This window comes from Ranitomeya variabilis, chromosome 1, assembly GCF_051348905.1.
Source record: "Ranitomeya variabilis isolate aRanVar5 chromosome 1, aRanVar5.hap1, whole genome shotgun sequence".
NCBI classification, from domain to species: Eukaryota; Metazoa; Chordata; class Amphibia; order Anura; family Dendrobatidae; genus Ranitomeya; species Ranitomeya variabilis.
In genome coordinates, this window is record NC_135232.1 from 263,118,496 (window position 1) to 263,131,288 (window position 12,793).

Below are 12,793 nucleotides of genomic sequence, written 5' to 3' on the forward strand. Positions count from 1 at the left end.
GAAGGCTGCCGCCGAACCATTGTTTCGACAGACATCAAGTGTGTATGACTGGCTTAAGTTTCCATCACTTATAAAATTAATCTAACACTGAGAATATCAAAAAGACATACAAAAAGTCTTTGTTATAAACAGGTAGCAGGATTTTTCGAAACCCATGACAGCACCTACCTTATATTTCAGACCATAAGAAGCTCCTAGGTTTTAGAGGAGGAAATAAGGGGAAAAAAAAAACTGAGGGGAAAAAAAAACTGAAGCAAAAAAAAAATGTGGTCAATTCTGTACTTAAAATCACCTATCCAGGTAAATATGGTCCCCTCATCCCTATCCTGGTATGCATGGCCCCATCCTTATTCTGGTGTGCATGGTCCCATTCTTATGCGGATATGATTGGCCCCATCCCAGTCCTGGTGTGCATGGTCCCATTCTTATTCTGATATGATTGACCGGCCCCATCCAGCTCCTGATATGATTGACTGGCCCCATCCAGTTCCTGGTATCCATGGTCCCATCAGAAGAGATTAAAAAAGACAAACCTTTACTTTTACCTTCCTCAGCTCCCTCGCAGTCGCAGGGCCCAGCTCCAGTGCCAGCAGCTGCTTAATGCTCAGCGCATGGCAGGGAAATCAAGCACTGCTCACAAGCAGAGCACAGCTGCCGGAATACTCACCGGGTGTTCATCAGAGATCGCAGTGAGTATCCATTCCTCTTCAGTAGCGCGCCAATCATACCAGCAAGGGGATGGGGCCAATCAATCATACCAGGAAGAGGTGAATATTCATTGCTCTCCACGCCCATGGACGTGGAATTAAATCTGACCAGGAATTTCCGTGGGTACTGGCTCTGGAGGGCGGCTCAATATTTAAAATGTGACCAGGGCAGGGCTCGGTGCTTCCTCGGTGCGACTGGGCATGCCGCGCACCTGGCACGCCCCATTTTCTTCCATAGCCTCCGGCCGGCATCAGACACGTCAACAAAGCACGCTCTCAGCTGCGCGACCATGCTACAGGACACACTGGTGAATTCAGGGCTGTGGAGTCGGTAAGCCACAGTTGCGACTCCAGACTCAGACTCCTTCATGAATGGCTTATTCAGTTTCTCACCATCATATAAGTAATCAGAACACTTAGACTTAGAGCAAAAACTATATTTATTAGAATATAGCAAATAACTTATAAACTTTTATAAACTCTTGTAAGTAAATATGCAATAAACACTGTTCTGCAGTTAAGAAGAAATCTATAAATTTGTCCTCAGAAAAAAAGTATTGCCTCTGTCAGATCCTCCTTCATGGATGCCCTCAAATCTGATCTAATTATTTTGAGAGCAGAGAACAACCTCTCTACACTAACTTGGGTTGGTGGCAAAGCAGTAACCACTCGGGCAACATCTCTGACAATGTCAGGATACAGAGGAATCGCTTGTTGCACTGTTATTTTTGATGAACGGTCAAATTTCTCAATTTCTTTTAGTGCACATGAAAAATTCTGCTGAAATGTACTTTGATGGGGATGACTCTTCTATGCAGGAACGCTTTGCACGGTCCTTGTGATCCAAATATTTTTCTAAATTAAATTCTTTATCAGTTGATGAGGGTGAAGATGTGGCAGGACGACCAAATTCTTCTTGTTCCTCCTGACTGTTCTGCAACCCTTTCATCCTTACTGCTATTTCAAACAGAGCTTCTTTTCCTTTAGTTAGCTGTTGATCATCTAGAAGAATCCGATGCATTGGGTCTACATAAACAGCTGCCAAAAGAATGTTATTTTGTAATAGTAGCTCCTCTCTCCGTTTTATTGATGTAGCAATGCCACTTGCAATTAACCCTCCTCTTTGGGACAGGCGAAACATCAGGTTCTTCCACTCCTTTAACAAAATACCTGGAGTTAAGTCCTCTGCTTGTAATTTTTTAGTCACTGTAAATGGGTGCTCTAGCAATTTTTCCAGCTCATTCACCTGATTCCACTGACTTTCATTTAGCGTCAGTTGAGGGTTAGCCATGTCTACAAGAAAGGTTTTCAGTTCAACCAAGCACTGAATCATTAAGTACTGCCCCATCGTGTGGCTTGATCAATAATTGCCCCTTTTCCAGCACGTCTCTTCAAAATTGAGTCAACTTTAGGGGTTCTGGCAACAGTAGCCAATTTTCTCACCTTGCCAATCAGTGCAGCAGCATGTCCTTCTTGCAGACTGTCTCTTATAGCCAGCTGTAGCGTATGCACAACACAGCGCATGTGATGAATGAAAGAACGTATTGACAGTTTCAACAAGATCATCTAAACTATCATGTTGCTGTTCATCTGAAGCAACTAGTTTGCTCCTCAGTTACAATACTGTGTTCCTCCATTTCAAACATTTCGGTGTCTGTGGACCCAGAATGTTCTTCTAGCTGCTGGTCACCATCATTACTCTCATTCATTAGCTTAATAGTACTTATGATATTTGAAGCATTGTCAGTTACGACAGAAAGAACTTGCTCTTTTTTAAGTTCATAGTCTTGCAGAACTTTTTCCACCAAGACCTGGAGAAAATCACTGGTGTGATGAGATTTGGTGTCTTTTACTGACAATGTCTTGGTAACCATTTCATTTTTGTCACAAACAAATCGGACATTGATGGCAAAATAGTTCACTCTGACGTGTGCAGGCATCCATTTTAAGAAACAGAAAGCGTCCCCTGAGAGTTTTTTTAAGTTCTTCCTTTTGTTTAAAAGCTTCTTCGATTACTAATTTTCTAATACTCTCTCTCTCCAGAGAAACACCAAGCTTGCGGGCCATTTCCCCATTCAGACACATAAAAGCTGGTCGTGAAAATAATGAAATAGGCGCACTATCCTTTACAACAAGCTCTATGATCTGTTTTTTAAATGTATCTACTGTCATTGTCACAGTAACTTTGTCACTGACAAAGTATCTTGCAACTGATGGCTGCAAAGTTCTCTGCTCCTTTGTTTGGCTGGAAGAGCTGGGCACTGGTTCATTGGTTTGGATGCAGTCTCTCATCCACTGCTTTCAGTACTTCTGGATGAAAGCGCTGTAAATGTCTCTTTAGATTAGAAGCTCTGGTAGGAACATTTTTATCTTTGCCTGAATATGCACTGATCTTGGCTTCACAGCATTTGTTTTCGTCTGGATCATTTGTCATACACTGACAGACATAATGTTTTCTATCTTGAGTGATGGTGAAATGTTCAAATACAGCTGATTTAATGTGACGCTTCTTTGACAATCTCAGGTTTTTAATTCTGCATTCACAATCCGAATGACCATTGCTTTTCCTAAAAACAATTGTACAAAATTATTGCCAGGTCGTACAACTGATATAGTGGTCAGTAATACTGTTATTCCTCATGTATTCACAGTTAACTGATGCAAAGTTTGTTGAAAGGATAATACTTCTTACAGTCTTCCTCTTCTGAGTAGCAGCTGTGAGATGCTTGGAAGACGCACACCTAGTAAACATCTAGTCTAGAGGAGGAGCTTTACTACTAAGAATTTGCAACACATTTTCACTTTCATACATTGTAAGAAGGGGGGTTGGGGCAGCATGAGGTTAACCAAGTATAAGATTAGATAAGGGCAGTGGAGAACAGTGACACACAAGTAGTAAGAAATGTCTCTATCTCCAGCAGAACTGCTTATCACTGTTGTTCGTAGTTTGATAGAACATATATATCTGAGTAACATTTATAAAATTGATATTAACGTTCAATTATGAAATATTAATAAAAAAAATTTTTTAAAGCTGGAGTCGGAGTCGGTACATTTCTTCCGACTCCACCTCCACAGCCTTGCTGGTGATGTCAGAGTTACCTGATGACTTCAGTACACGCAGACCACGGCCAAGCCAGCTAGCCTGTCATGATACCGCTCACCTGCACCACACACTATTGTGAAGTCCCTCTAGACCCACTGTGGCGGTTCCAGGGACCCCGCACCGGCCAAGGCAGGGACCCCGCTGCCTGAACCGACTGTCTGAGCCTGGGAAACTCATCCATCATCTACAGGTATGCATGCAAGATGTTCACTAGTCAAGGACAGGAAACCAACTGTTGCGTGGGAGAGTTGCCGCCCTTTTGTGTCTGTAGGTCTCCTGTACTTGAAGGGCAGATCCCTTCTCTCGGTGCAGTCATGGGTGATCGATAAATAAACCTTATATGATAAAAATAAAAAACAAGAAAAAGGTGATGTGGAAAAAAAACACCCTGGTATAATGTCAGATAATAAACATGTCCAGGATTTGTCACCCACACTACAGGGGAAAGCACTACAAAGCTCAAAGTGCAAAAAAAAAAACCCTCCTAACTTGGGGTTACAGTGCAATGATATACAATATAATAAAGTGCTAAATGCAAATCCAGCCTACAAGGAGGAAAAATGGAAACCCCACCATATACAGTATTATACAGTTAGCTGGCACCCAGATATAGATTTCAAAGTAAATATACATAGTACTCCGATATCATACCCCAGAATAGAATAGCAGTTTGTTTTAAATGGGGCAGTCCACCGAGAGGTTGATTTCCTCTTGATGTTACATGGCGGGGGACAGTGAAGCTGGAGCTGATTGGACAGAGGGCTTGCGTTACATAACGTCATGTCAGAACTGGGAGAACATGTGCCGACACTGCTTGAACGCCCCAACACAGGAGGCAAGTATCAGTGCTTTTATTTTAACAGGTGCAAACACTCAGATGTGGCCAACCTCTTTAAAGCAAACTTCTCTTCTGGGATATGATATCTGAGCACTGTATATATTAGGCTGTGAAATCTATCTGGATGCCTACTACTATATTTTCTACGGCATTTGTAGGCCAATTTCATTTTTCTAGGCCATATTTGCATTTATCACTTTTTTTTTTTTTATATGGGGTATCATCGCACTAACTCCTAGTCAGGACTTTAATACACCTTAAAGGGTTTGCCCGGTCCATATCGATAAGTCTACAGTCACGCACTGTGCATTAGAAATTTGCCAGATTTTGAGCTGGAACCAGGAGGGTATGACGAGTTCGACATACTCCCGATGGCACCCTCTAGTTGGCCATACCCACTGGACAGCCACCTCACTAGACCGGACAAGTATATGGAGCAAGGCCACGCCCATTAGACAGGCCCTGGCTGGGAGCATGTTTAACTCATACATACCCTCCGTTCCCAGTACAGAACCCAGCAATCTCCGCAGCGCACAATGCATGCTCTGAGGGGATTAAAACCGGACAACCCCTTTAAGCTTTCTATTTGTTTTCTGTAACATGGGTGACCAATTTGATCCACAAGATCCAGATATCCATTATATCTTCAAAGGTGTGTGTGTATGTATATATTTTATTTTACAATATAGAACTTAACCCCTTTCTGACATTTGTCGTAATACCATGACCATGTCAATACTCAGACCATGGGAGTATTATTGCATGGCGATCACCAGCGCACACGGGCTGTGCCGCCGGGTGTCAGCTGATTCTCCCGGCACTTTAACCCCCTAAATGCGATGATTGAAAGCGATCGCAGCATTCCGGGGGCCAGCAGCACCTCTGCCTTTGGATCGTTGCCTTGGTGACCCGATGTCGTCACCAGAGCTAGGAAATTTGCTGATCATGCACAGTGCATGATCAGCAACTTTCCCTGTCAGTGCAGAGCTGATAGTTTGCATAGTATAAGGAAACATTATGTAAAATGTTCCCAATAAAAGTTTCAAAAAGTCCCCACTCAGGTCAAATCATCTGTTAACAGAAATCTAGGGGGCTTCCACAATACTGGTAGCACAAAGGCTCTGGAAAAGCAACATAGCTCCTCATCCGCCAAAAGAAAATCAGCAAGTTCTGCACTCCCAAATCCAAATGCCTCCCTCTTTTTTGAGCCCCACAGTGTGCTTAAACCATATATTTCATCCACGTTTGACATATCTGAAGCGATGAGAATCTGCCTAATTTACAGGTGCGTGTCTCCAGAAGCACGGGCTGGGCATAACGTTCTGCTCACTACAATGGCAGTTTGCAATTTCCGCTCTGCAACATTCATTGCTGCTTGTTTCTATAAAACACCCACAGAGTCAAAATAGTCACTATACCTCTAAAATTCACCAAGGGGTATAGTTTCCAAAATGGGGTCACTTGAGAGGGGATTCTGTTCTTCTAGCAATTAGGGGCGCTGTATATGGAGTCCGCAAACTGTTCTAGGAAAATATGCGCTCCAGGAGGCAAATAGCGCTCAGTCCCTCCAGAGTCTTCTACAGCTCTGGCAAAAATTAAGAGACCACCACATCAAAACCCTGTCATGGGCAGCCCAATCTCCAGCCCTGAACCCCATTGAAAACCTCTGGAATGTAATCAAAAGGATGATGAATAGTCACAAGCCATCAAACAAAGAAGAACTGCTTACATTTTTGTGCCAGAAGTGTGAAAGACTGGTGGCAAGCATGCCGAGACACATGAAAGCTGTGATTAAAAATCATGGTTGTTCCACAAAATATTGATTTCTGAACTCTTCCCGAGTTAAAACATTAGAATTGTTGTTTCTAAATAATTATGAACTTGTTTTCTTTGCATTATTTGAGGTCTGAAAGCACTGGGGTGTTTTTTTGTTTTGTTTTTTGACCAATTTTTGTCAGAAAAAAAAAAATACAAAATGTATTGCTTGGAAATTCGGAGACATGTCAGAAGTTTATAGACTAAGAACAATTTACATTTTACTCAAAAATATACCTATAAAAAGAAAAATTAGACAAACTGAACATTTTGCAGTGGTCTCTTCATTTTTGCCAGAGCTGTATGTGGCTAAGGAGTACTGTACAGCCACATATGGGGTATTGTCACGTTCAGTGGAAACTGTGGGACAAGATTTGTTGCCATTTTTAACAACTTCTTGGGTGAAAATGTCAAATCTAGGGCTAAAAGAAAATGGCATAAAATTCTTTGACACACCCATGTTGTCAATATGATCACTGCACCCCTAGACAGTTTGTAAAATGGAGTCACTTATGGGGAGTTCGGCTGTTCTGGCAACTCATGGGCTCTCCCAGTGGGTCATGGAACCTGCAAACCATAACCTTTAAAATCTGACGCTCCTTGCCGTCAGCTTTACACTGTACCTGAAAAATATTTCCTCAGTACATGTAGGGTATTGGCACACACAGGAAAAAAATGGATCTCGGTTATAAAAAAAAAAAAAAAAATTCCTATTAGCCCTTAGAAAAATTCAAAACTTGGGGCTAAAACAACATTTTTGTAGTAAAAACATTAGTTATTCTTTCTTCACCGCTCAGTGGTATAAAATTCAGTGAGGCACATGTGGTTTCAATATGATCACTGCACCCCTAGATGAATTCATTGGGGAGTGTAGTTTGTAAATTGAGTTCACATATAGGGGGGGAACTTGTTCTGGAACCTTAAGGGGCTCTGCCAATGCGACATGGCACCCTCGCACCATTCCAGCAAAATCTGAACTCCAATATGGCACAGCTTCCGTTCTGAGCTTTGCACTGTGCCTCAAAAGTAGTATTCCCCAAATATGGGATATCAGCACACTCAGGAGATATTGCTCAACAAATTGTATGGTGCAATTTCTACTGTTAGGCTATGTGCACACGTAGCAGAATTGCCGCGGAAATTTCCTCGGCAATTCTGCGCCTCCTGCCGCGGGTATATTGCATGCAGAATTTGCATGCGTATACCCGCAGAAAACTAGCGTTTTGCAAGCATAATGAGCTTGCAGAGAGCTAGCGTTTTCCAAGCGATCTGTAGCATAGCTTGGAAAACTGTTTGACAGGTTGGTCACACTTGTCAAACATAGCGTTTGACAAGTGTGACCAACTTTTTACTATAGATGCAGCCTATGCCGCATCTATAGTAAAAGATCGAATGTTAAAAATAATAAAATAAAAAAAAAGGTTATACTCACCTGCAGACCTCAGCGGCTTCCGTTCCTAATGCTGTGTGTTCAGGACCTTCCATTGACGTAGCGGTCACGTGACCCGCGGTCATGTGACCGTGACGTCATCGCAGGTCCTTCACACACACCTCGGAAGCCGCTGAGAAGGTCGGGCCGCCCGAAGGTGAGTATATCGCTATTTTTTATTTTAATTCTTTTTTTTTTTTACCACTTATATGGTGCCCAGTGCGTGGAGGAGAGTCTCCTCTCCTCCACCCTGGGTACCAACCGCACATAATCTGCTTACTTCCCGCATGGTGTGCACAGCCCCGTGCGGGAAGTAAGCAGATCAATGCACTCCTATGTGTGCAGTATCGCCGCGATTCCGCAATTTTAATGAACATGCTGCGTTTTTTTCTGGATTGCGATTCCGCTCAGGAAAAAAATGCAGCATGTGCACAAAAAATGCGGATTGCATTCTGTTACATAGGATGCTTAATGTTAGCGTTTTTATAGCGAAAAACACGCAAAAAATCTGCTACGTGTGCACACAGCCTAACCCTTATGAAAATGCAATATTTTGTGCTAAAAACATTTGTGGGGAAAATGTGACTTTTTATTTTTATGGCTCAAGGTTATAAACTTCTGTGAAGCTCCTGAGGGTTCAAAGTGCTCACCACACATCTAGATAAGTTCCCGGGGGGGGCATCTAGTTTCAAAAAAATGGTGTCACTTGTGGGGGATTTTCACTGTTTAGGCACATCAGAGGCTCTTCAAATGCGACATGCAAAAAGTCAAATGATGCTCCTTCCCTTCCAAAAACAACAGTGGTTTTCTCCCTCGTATGGGGTATCGACATGCTCAGGAGAAATTACACGACAAATTTTGGGGTTTATTTTTTTCCTGTTATCCTTATCAAAAAAAATAAATAAATAATTGGATCCGAAGAGCATTTTTTTTGTGGAAAAAAAGTTAAATGTTCATATTTATTTCTACATTCCAAAAATTCCTGTGAAGCACCTCAAGGGTTAAAAAAGTTCTTGAATGTGGTTTTGAGCACCTTGAGAGCGTGCAGTTTATAGAATCATGTCAATTTTTGGGTATCATAGACCCCTTTAAATGTGATGTGGTCCCTAAAAATAATGGCTTTGTAAAAATGAGAAATCGCAGGTCAAATTTTAACCCTTTTAACTTCCTAACAAAAAAAAAAAATTTGTTCCAAAATTGTGCTGATGTAAAGTAGACATCTGGGAAATGTTACTCATAGTATTGTGTGACATATCTCTGATTAAAGGGCATGAAAATTCAAAGTAGGAAAATGTAAAAAAAATTTCGCCAAATTTACATTTTTTTTTGACAAATATCATATCAAAGAAATGTTACCACTAACATGAAGAAAAATATGTCACAAAAAAAACCCAACAAATCTCAGAATCACAGGCACCCGTTGAAGCGTTTTAGAGTTATAACCACAAAGTGACAGTGGTCAGAATTGTAAAAATTGGCCCAGTCATTAACGTGCAACCCACGTAAAGGGGTTAATATGTACTAGATAAGTTATATGACATTATACCACTGGATTTTTTCCCCCGCATCATTTCTTTCTTGTACGATGAAAGTTACAAGTTATATTTATAGGGCTTTGATATTAGTGTTTTTGATTAATCTGTGACAAGAGTCTTCTAATATTGGATACTTTGGTATATTGTCAGATTCTCAATTATTAAAATGCCAAGTAGGTCTCCAACATTCATAAGTTTTGTTTTTACGAACATTTATGTTAAAAGGTTGGCACATTGTTCCAACAAAGCTGCATCTCATTGGAGCACAAGATGCAGAAAGTTTCTTAAAAAACAGTGTTTTATTCAACAGTACATATGAAAATAAGCAACTTTGTAATGTATGATATCAGAGAAATCTGCTTTCTCTAGCCGGGACTGACTAAATTCACAATTCACTGGTAAAATCTGTGTTCAGTGAAGACAGAATGTTACATTACTGAGATGGTGTCTTATCAGTAGTTACTGCCATCTCCTATGTAGATGGGAGGAGTTTTGCTTCTTGCGCCTCCCAGCTACATGGGGAGACAGTCAAGTGATTGACAGATAGAAGAGAAAGGGGAATAGCGGAGGAACAGGTGGATTAGTCGGGCAGCAGAATTTAGGATAGATTGGAGGGGTATGAGTGTGAGGCCGGGGACACACACAACGTATAAAAAAACGGTCCGATTTTTAAGGACGAGAATCGCACAAATGTTTCCAAAACAGTGATCCGTGTGCAGTGCGAGGATGCGATTTCCTCGCATCAAATGATCCCTTTGACATCCGTGTGACATCCGTATGCCGAGATTTTTTTATGTATGTATATATATATATATATATATATATATATATATATATATATATATATATATATATATATATATATATATATATATATGTATATATGTGTATATATATATATATATATATATATATATATGTATATATGTGTATATATGTGTGTATGTGTATATATGTGTGTATATATATATATATATATATCTCATTATGTCATTGAGACACATATATATTCTGTATTTATAATTCATTCAGCGCGATATCTGTGAAAAGCCGGTAATTCAATTGCCGGCTTCTCATTTCTCCTTCACAAACCCGACAGGATATGAGACATGGTTTACATACAGTAAACCATCTCATATCCCCTTTTTTTTTGCATATTCCACACTACTAATGTTAGTAGTGAGTATGTGCAAAATTTGGCCGCTGTAGCTGCTCAAATAAAGGGTTAAATGGCGGAAAAAATTGGCGTGGGCTCCATCGCAATTTTCTCCGCCAGAGTAGTAAAGCCAGTGACTGAGGGCAGATATTAATAGCCAGGAGAGGGTCCATGGTTATTGCCCCCCCCCCCCCCCCCCGTGGCTAAAAACATCTGCCCCCAGCCACCCCAGAAAAGGCACATCTGGAAGATGCGCCTATTCTGGCACTTGGCCACTCTCTTCCCACTCCCGTGTAGCGGTGGGATATGGGGTAATGAAGGGTTAATGTCACCTTGCTATTGTAAGGTGACATTAAGCCAGATTAATAATGGAGAGGCGTCAATTATGACACCTATCCATTATTAATCCAATTGTAAGAAAGGGTTAAAAAACAGACATTATTAAAAATTATTTTAATGAAATAAACACACAGGTTGTTTTAGTATTTTATTGTTCTCTTAATCCATCAGAACACCCTCGCTTGGCAAAATAATTAACCCACAAGATACATACCGTATTTTCCGGCGTACAAGACGACTTTTTAACCCCTGAAAATCTTCTTAAAAGTCGGGGGTCGTCTTGTACGCCGGGAATCGCCTTGTACGCCGGGTGTATATGGTGGGTGGGGGGGGGGAGTGATCCTGATGACGACGAGGGGGCGTCTCACAGAAAAGTGAGTATCCCCCATTACCTTATCATAGCGCTGCAGCGTGGGGTCTCTGTGCTGGGAGCGGCGGCGGCTGCTGTGCTGTGGCGGCTCCTCTTCTGCAGTGTGGGGCCTGTGGGGCGGTGGCAGCGGTGGCGTATCTTCATGCAGTCGGGGCTCCTCCGGCATCTCCATCGGTACAATGCGCTGGCCTCCGGGAAAATGGCCGCTGCTTAGATTCAGATCTCGTTGAGATCTGAATCTGAGCATGCGCAGCCCCCAGCGGCCGGGCCACCGCATCGCACCTATTGAGCTGCCTCCGGGAAAATGGCCACTGCTCAGATTCAGATCTCGTCTCCCGAGATCTCGGGACGAGATCTGAATCTGAGCAGCGGCCATTTTCCCGGAGGCCACCTGACCGCATTGTACCCATGGAGTTGCCGGCGGGGCTTCCAGTCTTTGAGATGCCGGAGGAGCCCCGACTGTATGAAGATACGCCGCCGCCACCGCCCCACAGCACCAGAGGCCCCACACTGCAGAAGAGGAGCCGCCACAGCACAGCACAGCACAGCAGCCGCCGCTCCCAGCACAGAGACCCCACGCTGCAGCGCTATGATAAGGTAATGGGGGATACTCACTTTCCTGTGAGACGCCCCCTCGTCCTCATCAGGATCACTCCCCCCCCCCCAAAAGGCACATATTCACCGGCCCTATAAGACGACATAGGGTGTATAAGAAGACCCCCGACTTTTAAGAAGATTTTATTTTTTAACTGGTAAAGTTGGGGGGTCGTCTTATACGCCCAGTCGTCTTATACGCCGGAAAATACGGTACCTTCCGATGATCTGTCACGTTTAACGAGGTAATCCATCTGAAGGGGTTAATTATTTTACAGCCATGAGCTGCGCTAAAGCACTCGCTCGTGCCTGTAACCCCCGGGTAATGAAAGGAAATCTGAGTGATCTGTACTTGCATTGAGTTGCGGTGAGGCGCCCTCTGGTGGATGTTCTCATGAACTGGAGCCTTGGAAAAGTTCCCACGCTCGAGTTCATATGAGTTCATCCACCAGAGGGCGCCTCACCGCGACTCAATGTAAGTACAGATCACTCAGATTTCCTTTCATTACCCGGGGGTTACAGGCACGAGCGAGTGCTTTAGCGCAGCTCATGGCTGTAAAATAATTAACCCCTTCAGATGGATTACCTCGTTGGACGTGACAGATCATTGGAAGGTATGTATCTTGTGGGTTAATTATTTTGCCAAGCGAGGGTGTTCTGATGGATTGAGAGAACAATAAAATACTAAAACAACCTGTGTGTTTATTTCATTAAAATAATTTTTAATGTCTGTGTTTTTTAACCCTTTCTTACAATTGGATTAATAATGGATAGGTGTCATAATTGACGCCTCTCCATTATTAATCTGGCTTAATGTCACCTTACAATAGCAAGGTGGCATTAACCCTTCATTACCCCATATCCCACCGCTACACGGGAGTGGGAAGAGAGTGGCCAAGTGCCA

At 42.4% G+C, this 12,793-nt stretch overlaps 1 protein-coding gene across 1 annotated transcript in view; it reads right to left on the minus strand.

Moving 5' to 3' along the window:
- The window catches only part of MAPK1 (mitogen-activated protein kinase 1), a 116,720-nt gene that overhangs the window by 32,254 nt on the left and 71,673 nt on the right, over nt 1–12,793 (minus strand). The window lies entirely within an intron of this gene.